Source organism: Crocuta crocuta, unplaced genomic scaffold (assembly GCF_008692635.1).
Source record: "Crocuta crocuta isolate KB4526 unplaced genomic scaffold, BGI_CrCroc_1.0 scaffold131, whole genome shotgun sequence".
NCBI classification, from domain to species: domain Eukaryota; kingdom Metazoa; phylum Chordata; class Mammalia; order Carnivora; family Hyaenidae; genus Crocuta; species Crocuta crocuta.
Genome location: NW_027528977.1, coordinates 2,732,680 through 2,746,089, shown reverse-complemented (window position 1 = coordinate 2,746,089; position 13,410 = coordinate 2,732,680). Strand labels below are relative to the sequence as shown.

The 13,410-nt window shown below is 32.8% G+C and overlaps 1 long non-coding RNA gene across 4 annotated transcripts in view; it reads left to right on the top strand.

Moving 5' to 3' along the window:
• Positions 1-13,410, top strand: part of LOC144225862 (uncharacterized) — a 207,766-nt gene that overhangs the window by 145,706 nt on the left and 48,650 nt on the right. Inside the window, exons 7-8 of one of the 4 annotated variants that reach the window (XR_013333439.1) lie at positions 9,653-9,693; positions 11,260-11,342. The exons of the other annotated variants lie outside the window; for them this stretch is intronic. This is a non-coding gene — a long non-coding RNA (uncharacterized LOC144225862). Of the gene's footprint in view, positions 1-9,652; positions 9,694-11,259; positions 11,343-13,410 lie in introns of those variants that run through there. 4 annotated transcript variants of the gene reach the window in all.

The window sequence follows — 13,410 nt, the reverse complement described above, 5'->3', positions numbered from 1 at the left end:
TTTTTTTATGTTTATTTTTGAGAGAGAGACTGAATGTGAGCAGGGGAGGGGCAGAGAGAGAGGAAGACACAGAATCCGAAGCAGGCTCCAGGCTCCGAGCTGTCAGCACAGAGACCCACACAGGGCTCAAACTCACTAACTGTGAGATCATGACCTGAGCCGAAGTTGGACGCTTAATCGACTGAGCCACCCAGGTTCCCCGATATTTTTTTAATGTATGAAATAAGAAGAAAATATGTGCTTAACATTTTCTCATATATTTTTCAGAATGTTTTCAGAATTCACACATAAAAAATAAGTTCAAGACATATATTGAGTTATTTATATACAGTCACACATCCCTCAGTCACTAAGAATAACTTTATCAATAGGGACAAGTCACTAAAATCTTTCAAAATATATCCAAAGAGGTAAGTAATGCTTAAAAACAGCAACAAATAAGAACAAAATTATCTAGCATTTTAAAAGTTTATTAACCAATTATTTTTCACACATTCATTCATTAATTTTTTCAAATGTATACATATTTTCAGATAGATATAATTTATTCAAGATATATGTATATTGAATATGTATATTAAATATATATGTGTATATATGTGTATATATATATGTAATTTATTTGATGGTGTTTTTTTGTGTACCTACCATGTACTATCTACTACATATCAGTAAATATTTTTAGTGCTAAAGCTGCAACAGTGATCAAGAACCATAGAATCTGGGCATTCATGTGACAAAATTTATAAGGATAAGAAGAAAATAAATAAATGAACAAGATATTTATAAATGATCATTGTTGGGAGAAATTTCTCCATGGATTTCTCAGCTTTCTGTACAGGTTGGGTTTCTGAGCAGAAGATATGTTGTGAGAGCAAACAGCTTTGGAAGCTAGTGAGAATGTTTCCCCTCTGGACAGATTTAGAGGTGTATTTGCCTGGATATGTCTATGGCAGTAAAGATAAAACCCCTTCTGTCCACTTTCCACAAATATTTTCTTAAATTCCAAAATAGGAAGTCTAGACAATTTTCTTTTACTGTCCAGGAGATTTTTCTATATTCAAGAGAAATGAGAAATCTCTCTCTTCAGAGAGGAGGGTGGGTAGATTTGCCAGCTGCCCCATGTAATTCAAGTCTTTTCTTCATCTGTGGGGCAAGCCACTGAGCATGTAGGTAAATATCAGGCCCTCCTCAAGTTGCTCTCTGAGAACTGGGGTATGGGAGACTGACACAGATCTTTTCCTGTGGTCTGTTTTTGACTAAGCAATCTCAATCTTTTACTGATATATCTCCATCTATAGTCTACATAAATATATTTATCTTCATGTATCCTTCTTTGTGTGTATGAGTGTATGTATGCATTGTAGCACTCTGACTGGCTAACTAGTTAGTTAGCAAATAAAGTAAAAATCTCAGATCATTCAGAGTTTCTGATTTAATCATCATATGAACTAGGAAGCAATTACATACAGTAAGAAAAAGGACATATATGGATATAGGGGTGGGGATGGACATATTTAAGGGAAGGCTCTCAGCCAATGAAACAGCGACCTGAAGGTAATCTATCAATGAAGAGTAAAGGGAAAAAAAATGAGATGATAAAACAAAAGTATTCAAGGAAGAGAAAAAAATACTAGTATGGAAGAAGCTTAAACAGTCAGAAACTGTGTTATGGAAGACAGCAAAGGGTAGTTGTTAATATGCTGTTGTGGCAATGACTCCTATGACAAAGAGATGTCTACTGTATTTGGCATGTGTTAGTAATTGGCAAAATTCATTCAATCCATTTGAGTGAATTCAGCAGGATGGTAATTGTTAAGAGTGCATTAAGTGATAGGTAGAAGGTAAGAATACAGAAATGTTGGGGGTGCACGGGTGACTAAGTCAGTTAGGCATCTGACTTCAGCTCAGGTCATGACCTCACAGTTTGTGGTTTCAAACCCCGCATTGGACTCTGTGTTGACATCAGTCAGCGATTTGGAGCCTGCTTTGGATTCTGTGTCACCCTCTCTGCCTCCCTTCCCCATGCCCCCTTTGTGTCTCTGTCTCTCAAAAATAAATAAACATTAAAGAAAAGGAATACAGAAATGCTGAGTGTATTAAATTTCTTGGAGTTTCCTCCCCACTCCTACTGTATAAAGATGCAAAGAGAGAAATTGAAAAATATATAGGTTCAAGTAAATTCCTTCAGATACTACTTTTCTTTTTTTTTCAAGTTAGGGTCATTAAAGAGAAGGGACTATCATTTGATATTAGTCTTTGGCTGATAAACAAAAAAAAAACCACAAAAACAAACAAACAATAAAAAAATAACAGCTCTGGCTATTAAAGGAAACTTAGTTTTGTACGATGGAAAGAACTAAACACTGTGGCCAAGGTTCTATCACAAAGTCCTGGGTCTTTTTAGAGGTGTTACCTTGGACAATCAATGGCCTATGTATTCCTGACTTTCTTCATATATGAAATCAGAAAATATCTTTTAATCTCCATAAAGACCTGTAAGATTAAAATGTGTTTAAATATGAGAACATATTTTCAAAATCAGTAGAAGCTATATAAAAGTGTAAGGATTTATTTCATCTGTTTATGCTAAAGAAAAATAAAACTACTCGATATCATTAATAACATGTAATAGGAAACCATAATATGCAATACAATGTGCTTAGTTAAGTGTATTAAAAATAGAATTCAATATTTCATTTTAATATAGAAAATGTAAAACTCCTATAAGAATAGGATCAATGTTATCAGGTCATAGCGAATCCTCATATTTTCTTGTAGGTGGAAGTCCTAGAAATTAGTCAGAATGCTCATTTAGCAACTGTAATCTGTCTTAAATATAAAACATCAGAGATTCAAAGTAGTTAAAATAGTTGAGAAAGTGTAATGAATTCTGTTATTATACTTTTATACTAGAATAGAAGGGGCTCTAGTATCTTGATATTCAAGCTAACACTTTTATAAGCTAAAAGTATGCTTTATGAAAAAAATTGTTGTATTTTGACTTTTAAAATGGTTTTCAAGCTCTTTAAAGTGAATACATTTCAAGACATTTTAGAGAAAATGACATCAAATACTTTTGGTAAAGATGGATCTACCAAAATAAATGGTGACAAAAATCCATAGGCTTGGAAATATTTGGACATAACTGTGTCTTTTAATTTTCATTTGATATTTTCTAGACCCAGGCATTACCCTCTCTCTCATTTTATTATCCAAGTGCTTTTCAAATCTCTCTATGGGAATATGTGTTTATGGTCATATTAAATTCTGTTTCATATGTTAATAAGATGTCCTTCCCCTCAAAAAAAGAGAAAACTTTTTTTTTCTCTCTCTCCAAGTTCAGATTTTTGATCATTCTCCTTTGATTTTCAACACAGCACTGGTTTGGAATGAGTGGGAAAGGAGAGGTTTTATGTTTTGTTTTATGTTAATGCAGAAGAAGAGGACAAATGCTGTTCTTTCGCCACTTTATTCAAATGTCACCATTCTTTCCTTATTACTAATGTATAAAAATCTTGTCATTTAACAATTTTCAAAGATCTGAGGTTAATCCATTTCATTTTGCATACCTGTAGGTACAATATGTCAGCCTGCCTGTGACATTGCTTTTCTTTCTCTCTCCATGAATCTGCCACCCACTACACTCTTTTTAAGAGTTGTAGGATCCTCCGTAGTAGTAATACTAACCACAAAATTTTCCTTTCAAATGTAAAGGATATGTTATGATAAAGATTTAGGGTCTCTCATGTAAATCATGCAATTGTCTTTTTTTTTTAAAGACTTTGAATCACTGATTGAATTTTCGTATTTCTAAATGTGCATATGACAGACTTCTGTTTGACTTTTGTGTACAAAAATTATGTAGCCCAAATTAACTCTTAGATTTTTACTCTATCAGAATTTTAAAAATCTAATATATCTAAATTCACTGGTTTGAGTATAATATCTTGGTCTCCATGGACTGCTAGTCATCAAATTGTTCTTTTACATTTCTGTCATATATCTTCTGAAATACTTACTAGATGTCATATATTTGATTAAACACAATTTTGGAGAAATAGAAAAGCTATTTGATGGAACTAAGAGACCGCTGTTAAATGTTTCCTCTCAAATAACTACTCTGACTTCTTCACTTGGTACTCAAAGTTTTATATATGAAATAACAACAGAATTTTTTACCAAAGCTCAAGTTTATGGCTAAAAAAAAGAAAAGAAAAAAAAGAAAAAACTAGTCCCAACCTGAGACCCATCCATTATGTGTCTATACATAAATAGGGAAGGTTTACATTTCTTTTTATCTGCCTTTATTTTATTTCTGGTATAAATGGACATATGTTTTTACTTGAATATTAAAGTCATGAATGTTGTTGGCAAGAATAAAGTTAAATGTATCTGGCCCATGAACCATTCATTCTAGCTACTGGGATACAAACCCAGGAGAAAGGAAGGAGGGCAAGTGTCCTGGCCTAATCTTCTTGTCAACTGGGTCTCTGGGTACATAGACTAATGATATTTTCCAGGAGGAAGAGAGCTTATCAATAGAACTCCTTAGCAAGATGTCCCTGGCCAAAGGATTACTTATAGTAAATAAAATTGCAGTCACTGGATTTATGAGGCATCACTCCCTGGAGAATGTTATGTAAGCCATACAGCTCTGTGGGTATAAAATAGAGATGTTATATAACTTAAATGTCTCTCTTGTGTTAGGTAAAGCCACACAACCTCCTTTGGAAATCTCATCTATTATTCTGGGCAGGAGAGTGTGTGACTGCTACTGAAAGGAAGGCTCTTGTAGGGTTGCCAGATTTAGCAAATACAAGTACAGATGCCCAGTTAAATTTAAATTAGTAAACAGTAAAATTTATAACAGTATGTCCCATGCAATATTTGGGATTTACTTATAGTAGAAAAAATGTGTCTCTCTGATTTAAATTTAACTGGGCATCCCATATTTTATGTGAAAACCCTAATCTAGAATACAGTTAGGATATCCTAGGCATTTAGCATTTATTGTCTCTGTGTCCTTGCCTCTGAAATACCTCTATTTTTAAAAATTTTTTAATGTTTTATTTGTTTTTGAGAGAGAGATAGAGACAGTATGAGCAGGGGAGGGTCAGAGAGAGAGGAAGTCACAGAATCCAAAGACAGGCTCCAGGCTCTAAGCTAGCTTTCAGCACAGAGCCCGATGTAGGGCTTGAACCCACGAACCTTGAGATGACCCAAGCCGAAGTCGGATGCTTACCTGACTGAGCCTCCCAGGCCCCCCAATACCTGTATTTTTAACATCATTCGTAAGCTTGATACGGGGTAACAACTCCGATTCATAAGTCTTTGTTGACAATTTGATCCTGTGAGTAAGCTCAGGAAAATATATATACATATATCAGTTTTACTCAATGCATCACTCTTTTAATTTTGTTAAAGTAATTGTTGATGAATCACTAATACTTTACTCTGCTTATATATCAACGGTGGGCCAGGTTTGTTCTTATATACATGCTACACAGATGTATAAAAGTCACATCCATACCCACCAATATTTTCACTTATATAAAAAGTGATGTCCAACATAGTAGAAAAATTTCTAACACTTAGAATTTAGACAAATGTATCATTGGCTATCATTTCAGTGCCATATAGGAATATTATTTAATAGGCATACCCAAGGGTTATTTAATTCTTTATATAAAAGTACCTTTGTTTGACTTTTTATGTATACTTGAACAGAACTTAGAACCTATGAAATGTTATGTTAACTTGTAGATTATTTGTTATGGAGATAAAAATAATTCCTGTCTTATAAAAAAGATAATCCTAAATTCTGTGTCATTAATGCCCTGTAGGAGAGTAAGTAGTTTTATATTTGACCTAGACATTCTGTAACATAATTGTTTCTTTCAAAGCCCATCCATACACACTCTCTGAAGTTCTTTGAAACAACTTTGTCTTGCCTTTTCTTTTTTAATGTTTATTTATTTTGAGAGAAAGAGACAGAGAGAGAGCACATAGGAGCAAGGGAGGGCAGAGAGAGATGGAGACAGAGAGAGAGAGAGAGAGAGAGAGAGAGAGAGAGAGAGAATCCCAAGCAGGTTCCATGCTGTCAGCCCGGAGTCCAACACGGAATCAGTCCCATAAGCCATGAAATNAGAGAGAGAGAGAGAGAGAGAGAGAGAGAGAGAGAGAGAGAGAGAGAGAGAGAGAATCCCAAGCAGGTTCCATGCTGTCAGCCCGGAGTCCAACACGGAATCAGTCCCATAAGCCATGAAATGATGACCTGAGCCAAAATCAAGAGTCAGATGCTTAACTGACTGATACGCCCAGGCACCCCTTGCCTTTTCTTTTATTAATGTGATGAATAACATTTTGGCCCATGTGTTTTCTATGCTTGTATATAAATAATATCTTTCCATTTGTTTTTGAAAATAATATTTTGACATACCTAATGTTGAAGAGCACATAGTTTGTTGAGGAGACTGACGACTAAATAGATGAATTATATCTTCTGGCATTATTAATTTGTATACCTCTTCTATTAGACAAGATGTTTGAAAGCAGTGACTGCATTCATTTGTGTTGCCTTTAGGAAGTGGCTGAATCCAATCCATCCAGTTAAACTTATCTTTCAGTATGTTGCAGATGGTAGATGATTAATCATTTGAGATCTAATTGAAACATTTGTTGATTGAATGACATATCACTCAATACACTGTATACAGCTAAAGTAGGATTGTAAATTATGCCAATAAATTCTGATTGCATACCCAAAGAGACTCTGTGGTATGTTATCAGTACTTTAATAAGAAAGAATGAGTGATGACCTTGTTTTTTTAAATGACCTCTGTCCTACATACCTTCCATTTGACCTCCCAGATCTACTTCTTACTCTTCTTTTCTCTACTCTTTGTTCTTTAAGGCTGACCTGTATGGAAGTCTTTAAGTTCTCTTGCCCTCTGGATTTAGTTTGTTCTTACTAAATGCTGACAAGAACTAAGAAACTCTTAGCAGTGCCAGTGGAAGTAGACTGCTTTGTTATTCTTACAGCTTTTAGAGTGTAAGTTTACAAAACATTGGCATTATATAAGATGATTACAAAAGATCTTGACTCCTTCAATATCATATAACACTTATAACAAATTGATTGATTTATACTCTATTTTTTTCCCCAGAATTATCAGATTACTTACTTGAGAAACATTTAAAAATTACAGAATGACAGAATGTAGAAAAGTAGGATGAAAGAAGAGATTAAAATTAGAGTAAGGGAAAAGTAATGTGGGATAGAGTTAAGTTGAAGTGGATTTCATGATGAGCTTTACCTTCACAATTTTGAGGAGTCACAAATCTGTCCAAAAAATTATGAAAAGGAAAAGTTTTATCCATTTCAGTTCATTGTGTCTAAATGGAAAGAAAGTTGTTTGAAGAAATTCAACTGCTCATAGAACAAGAAGTCAATAGATAATTTCTCTCTAAGATCTTCATTAAAATCTTTGTAATATTGGGTAACACATTTAACAAATTATTTTATATAATTACAAACTTAATATGAGTTTTATTTTGTTAGAGTATTGTTTTGTTTTAGGTAGGTTCTTCACTCCGTTTATAACAATAGTAAGAATATAAGATGCATAATATACATACAAGTGTAATTCATATACAAGTACAGAAATTCTGAGAGAAAAATGGAGGGTGAGAGAAGAAAGTATAGTAGAATTCAATGTTATTGTCCAGGGGAGTATTTTAGAATAAGTGAAAATTCATTCAACTGGATTTTAGGTAACTCTTGAACTGTACTAAGCATGAGATTTTACTCTGTCAAATGCCTCATTTGCCAATATTGCACATTGCCAGTTGAGAAGAGACTCACAGATACAGATGTACTCCAGTCACAGTGGGAGAAGAGTGAAGGTCTTTTTGAGGAGGTTCAGAGGCTAATGATGACTTGTGCTTGAAGAGAACTCCTTCTCAGTCTGCCCTGAACTGAAGTGCTGGCAAGGCCATGTTTCCTCTTAGAAAATTATTTTAAAACAACTTCACCACACTGTCAAATGGATAGGAAGGGCAGAAAAGCCTGACCCATAGAGCCAATAAGTAGTAACTTTGTAATTTGAACCTAGCTCTATTGAACAACTCAGTCTCTGCTTTTTTTAATATACCATTAATAACATTTATTGTTAGCTATTAGATTAATATTAATCTGAATATTATTATTGCTATGGTATGCTTGTAAATACAGATGTTTCAAATAATGATGCAAGAACCTCAATAAATATTGCTGCTTTTCATTGCTCCAAAATGAGGTGGCTCTTTAAAATTAGATGTTTTAGCGTTCCCTACTAAGTGTCCAACTGCTCATTAAGAATGAAAATGTGTTTCACATATGCTGTTCTTTGACCTTTCTATTTGTAGAGCATTTTACACTTATGGTTTCATTACTTTTTCCAAAGCCCTGACAATATTTGGCAAGCTTTGGAAAATAGTAACTTTATCAGCTTGACTTAGGGCCACCCAGCAAGTCAAGAGTGGTGAAATAAGAGCAAGACTACAAGCACTGTTACTCTCTTTTTCGTAACTTGCACAAAAACATTTATATATTAAAAAATGTACTTTTTCCTATGTTTCCTATATTTTAGCTATATTGATAAATTATTATTATCAAGAAATTACTTAAAGAATATTTCAGTAAGTGAAACAAGTTGATAATACAATACTCTAAATTGTTTTTGCTAAACTTCTTAGCTGTTAGTACCAGTAACGTGGAACTTTCTGAGTCACAGTTACAAACTGAAACTCATGAGTGATAAGGACCTTCCTAAAATACTGTTATAAGAGGGAATATTTTACAACTTTTCTGCTAAAAGTAATCTTTAGTAATGTCTTCTTAAATGAATATTTGTTTTTTTCTGAAAATTACCCCAAAAAGCTAAGAGGCTTATTAAGTTAACTCCATAAGTCATATGAGATTATTTGCATAACCATTGCAATGAAGCTTTCCTCCCTCATGCTAAATCCATTTCAAAGATAATTGTGGAATAAAATCATAAAGATTTACAAGCAAAAAGGCCCATAGCAATAATTGCTGTCCTTGCTATGTATGTAAAAAAAGTTGAGATCAAAAAGATTAAGTGACTTGTTCAAGGTCACACAACTAACTGATTAGTAGCATTTAAAGATCCTGACACCCATCCATAATGTGTGTTTATGATCTATTTAATAGCTTTCTGTGAAAAGCAGTAAATAGCTTAATCACTTGATCACAAGGGTACATTGATTTGACAAGTCAAATATGACACAGCTTAAAAGGTGCATTTTATGAAAGATGTTTACCTTATCCTTGTTTACACAGCAAGGAACTTTAAGGAGTTAATTTCAAAACAGTAAGCTGCATGAATCAACTTTGATGAAAAACAAATATAGAAAACCAAAACAACTTCTAAATGTTTTAAGTAGATAAATTTAACAATATAACTTAGAAACATGCTCTACTGAATTTGCAGCTCAATGAAATGGAAGTTGATTCAAAAGTCTTAATGTCAAGTCAGCTTACAAAAAGATCAAGAAGGTGAAGAATAAATCCAAATAATAAAAAAAAGAAACTCACTTTGGTCACTATAAATTAAAACTTTCTTTATGTTCAATTCTTCTTTTTTAGGGAGGTGACAAAGGGAGTAAAATAGAAGATATTAGATCAAGGTAAAAGTTTCAGTATACTCATTCCATACCTGGATTGTTTGAGTTAATAACATCAAAATAGAAACTATCCCATTCTGCATTCTGTTTGAAAAGTTTTAAGAATTGGAAAGTAATATAAATAAATATATTTACTTATTTATAAATAGAGGCTAGTTAAAGACTATACTTCTATCTAAAGTTGACTAAAAATGTTAGGCATTTTGGAAAATAGTTTTATGTACTCTCATAATCTTAACTTTTTATTATTTACTCTTTGGAAATATTTAGCAGTGAGAATGTTTTTTAAACCAGTGAGAACAAATGAGAACCATATATTCTAGACAATTAAAATTAACCACATATTATTTTAATGCTATTAATATAATAACATGTCAGTGTGCTAAGTCAGCATTAATGTGCAGTATATGCATATTTAATGTATTTTTGAAAGATAGGTATATTTTACTTTTGATTAACAATTTTAATAATAATATAAATGGTGGGATATGTTTTAAGCAAGATTTTAAAATCCAAAACAATATTGCATCATAAAAATGTCTCAGATTATTGAAGAATTTAAACAGTATATATAGGTTCTTTTGTTCTTTAGGGAATATAATGCTCATACAAATATTTACTTGTGATGTATAGATTATTCCTTGAGCATCACAGATATTTCAGAAATATTTCCTGAGCTGTGTTGTTTGTGAAGAAATCTTTTAGTTCCAGCAATGCCAGTAAGTGGTTATGAAACAGTTTGTGAGTCATTAACTTCTCGGAGCTACAGGTTCACACCAAGTTCAAATTGTGAAATTCTGAACAAGGAATTATTTCAAACTTTTAAATTTTTAAAAGTATTTTGTAGGAATCTTAAGTTATCCTCCAACTTAAAAATACAAGTATTTTTGAAAATACAAAAATAAAACAAATGATTATTACATATCACTTCTATTTTAATGAGTGATGGCAGTAGGTTAAAGGATCCTCTAGCAAATTATAAAAACTACAGTGAGCAGAAACATACTGTACATGAGTTGGCCAGGGGAGTGTGGGACAGTTAGGGTGCAGTGGGCTTTGTCGAGCTACGGAGAGCATGCTTCATCAAAAACACACAGCCACTGCACAGATTCAATTGATTGTTGCTGTGTAAGAAGGGGTGGGTCTTATGGTTCAGGTCTGCAACTTCTCTACAGAATCCATAAATCATAATTTTATATAAAATATTTACTTTTAAAATGTGGGCAAATAATTTAAACTATGTGAGCAAACAAAATAAATCTGCTGGCCAAATATGGCCCAATAAGAAGAAGATATTTTTTGCATTTTTTACAATTATTTCGTAGTTAACTACAAGAAAGAATTTTTTTGATCCAGTAATACCTAATGGGAAACAATAAAAATAAATAAAAACACTTTGATTTTAATTAATGTTTACATTAATTTCTTAGAATGTTTCATTTTAATATTAAGATTATAAGAAGATATTATTTAAAATTTATTTAATGACTTGTCTTAGCTTATATTGAGATAAAACTTGGTTGAGCCATTACCAGACACTTGCATTTGTAATTCTATTTTATCCTAAAGACTTTCCCATTCATCAGCTTTTAGCATGATCAGAAACCTATCATCTTTGGACCATAAGGGAACAGAAAATTAATTATAAAGTTAAAAAGGTATGTTTTTAAAGTAATACCATGGGGCAAATGATATGTGGTGATACAGTGTAATGGGATATTGTACCTTTCTTCTAGTTCAATTTGAGTGACAGTTGAAGTAGGAAAAATGAATATACGCCACAGTTTTTAATGTTAAAGAGTAGGAAATGTAATATTTATAATATTATTAACTTTCCAAAAGCTAAGTGACTCTAAACACACACACACATACACACACACACACACACACACGTGAGCAAGAGAGCACACACACACTCATGCTAAATCTAAACATTAAACTCATTTTGTAACAAATAAATTTTGTTGTAAGCCACCAAGGTCTTGGCCTCTGATGTTAGATACCCGTGGGTCGTATGTGTGTTGGAGGGGAGCTGTGTGTGAGATCCACTGTATTCCTAGTGCCTAGAATATTGACTGATGGGTTCTCAATAAATATTTGTTTAGTCACTGAATTATGTTTATGGGTTTTTCATAGCACAATTTTGACAAATGGTGTTCCCATCTCCTCTACGTGCATACGCGTAGAATAGCAGTATGAGAGAAATTGTTGGGAATTGCAGTAGAAAAAACTAGCTCCCAGAACCATAAACATTGTGGTAGGGCAACAACAGAAAAGACAATCTTATAGGCATAGAAGGATCTGCACAGAAAGATCTGAAGGTAGAAGGAGTACGCTATTTATATAAAAGGAGAGAGGTGAATCAAGCAGGTCATGTGAATTATCTACACCAGAGAAATAAAACAGCTTTTCTATCAGTGAGCTTACTGTGTCTTCTATGTTTGTTTTGAACTAAAAGATTGAAAGAGTGCTGTGTTATTCAGGTTCAAACCCTTCACTGACCTCTCAACTTTTACAAGATGCCTTAACAACTTTAGACTTTTTAGTTATTGGTTCAAAGATAAAATGTTATGGGTGTGCACAGGGTTTGTCCCCTCAGTTGCAAATAAATTGAAGCAAAACTAAATTCAATTTAATTTTCCTCTGGCACAGTGGATGATCATTGAGATTGGCCATTTGCCGTTCAAAGAAACTGAAACATGTTGTGCTTTTTGGGTAAAACTTTTTCTAGCCATATGCATTCCATATGATGTACTTGTTCCATGCTTAAATCATATTTCTTCTATTCCCATTAGGATAAGCATTATAACAAGGATATGACTAGATATTTATAAATAAAAATGTTTATTTTCAGTGCAGTTTTTCAAAAATATTACAAGACATTTTAACTCCTACAAAGCTGGCAGGGTCCACATTTCCATAGTTATTTTGTGTAGTTATGAAAATTACTAAGTCTTTATTATCTGTATTTTATAACAGTAAAATAATGAAAAAATTATCAGTTCTATCCTAAAGGAATTCTGAAAAAGTATTTTCAATCTTTAATCCACAAACAAAAAAAAATGTATACTTCTCTACCTAAAAGTCCCTATCTCTCAGTCTTAAAAGTGTGTCTATCATGTTTTCTCACTGTTTTCTACTTTTGTCCTATACAGGAGATAATGGCCATATTATCACAAAATCAAGCATAACTGTCATCAGAAAACTTTGAATACTAATTCGGAAAGTCGTGAAATTCTGTTCTGTTATTTGAAATGTAAACATCTAACTTGTAGACCCTTTGATCTGGCAGACCTTGTTCACCATTTTAGATCAACTCAACATTTATATATTATGGATTTACTATATATCTACTATATACTATATATACTTTTCTAGTAGCTAGGAAGCAGAGTTAAATTTGAGTAGATTCCTAATCTCCAGTCTAGTCTCCTAATCTCTAGTCTAGTAAGGAATCAGAATTTCTCACAATGTAAACTTTAAACACCTGTGTCAGTATTATTAAAGGAATTCGGTAAAAATAAAGATTTGTGAGCCTAACCACAGAGTTAGTGAATGAGAATATTTGAGGGTAGAGCCACAGATCTACTCACTGAACAAACAGCCAATTTGAAAACCAGTAGTCTAGTCAAATCCCTTAATTTTAAGATGTTTAAGGTAAAAAAAAAAACATTTCAACTAGTTTAGCTTGGCAGTCCTATAGAGTTAGATAGTGACTAG